Raw genomic sequence first — 1,194 nt, 5'->3', positions numbered from 1 at the left:
TTACCAGCTGCAGGGCTCACAGCAGCTGGACCCACAGCCTTGGGATAGGCAGCCAGGCACACAGACACATGAGGGGTGGTAGCAAGTTCTGGTGCAGGTCACAGGTCAGAGCAAGCTGGGCTGGCAGCTCAGCCTGAGGCAGAAGGGCTCACAGCAGGGCTTGAGGCAGGGAGATTCACAGCAGCCTGGGCTGGCAGCAGCTGGGCTCACAGCACCTGGGCTCACAGCACCTGGGCTGGCAGCAGCTGGGCTCACAGCACCTGGGCTCACAGCAGCTGGGCTGGCAGCAGGGCTGGCAGCAGCTGGACACACAGCAGCTGGGCTGGCAGCAGGGAGTGCGGAAGCTGCTGGTCACACAGCTTGGTTGGAAGGTGGTCCTGCAGCAGGTAGTTTGACAGCAAGGCTGGCAGCAGCTGGACCCACAACAGCTGGGCTGGCAGCAGCTGGTAACACAGGTTGGCTTCCAGCAGGTGGTTCTACAGCAGGTGGTTCTGCAGCAGGTGGGCTGGCAGCAAGGGGAGCAGCAGGAGGTGGTCATGGTGTCAGGTGTGGAGGGCAGGGTCCTGTTCACAGGGGAGTTTTCCAGAGATCTAATATTTCCTTTTCTATTGTGCCTTTTATACATGATGTCCCAAAATTTGGGCCAATGAGAAGAACTTGTCTGTTATTGTTTATGCTAATTTCCCTGTTTTGTGAAGTACTTCCAAGAGGAAGTTATTCCTTGAGTGTTATGAAGTTTTCATTAGTAATTCATATTTACCTTCCTAATTGGTAAACAACAAATTAAAATTCTTCCTGAAGTAAGAAACCAACCACCATTCACTATATCAGCTTAGCACTAATCCTCATTTATCATTCTTTCACAACTTTATATATAAATTATTTATCATATTTATTTCCTCTTTATCCCCTTTCCACTCCTGCTGAATCCCTTCTTCAGAGAGACTTCAGATACCTTCTGAACCTGGAAGCTAGTACAAGATTTATCTTCCTTCTTTACAAAGAAAGAGAGAAAGAAACTTGGGCAAATACATAAAATACAAGTTCTATAGGTTGATCACGCCCCAGGAGATGGACCCACACTCAACAGCATTTGGGGACTACAAATTAGACTTGATAGACCTTAAAAAATTATACAGGACATGAAATGATGGGGGTGTGGAGGGACTGGGAAGATTTGAGTGGAGATGAGGA

At 48.9% G+C, this 1,194-nt stretch overlaps 1 pseudogene; it reads right to left on the bottom strand.

Moving 5' to 3' along the window:
• Positions 1-538, bottom strand: LOC103735937 (annotated as a pseudogene).
• Between the last annotated feature and the right edge of the window lie 656 nt (positions 539-1,194).

The sequence above is a fragment of the Nannospalax galili genome, unplaced genomic scaffold, assembly GCF_000622305.1.
Source record: "Nannospalax galili isolate Female #2095 unplaced genomic scaffold, S.galili_v1.0 scaffold137, whole genome shotgun sequence".
NCBI classification, from domain to species: Eukaryota; Metazoa; Chordata; class Mammalia; order Rodentia; family Spalacidae; genus Nannospalax; species Nannospalax galili.
Note: the sequence above shows the minus strand (reverse complement) of the source record. Positions and strands in the feature narration are given on the sequence as shown.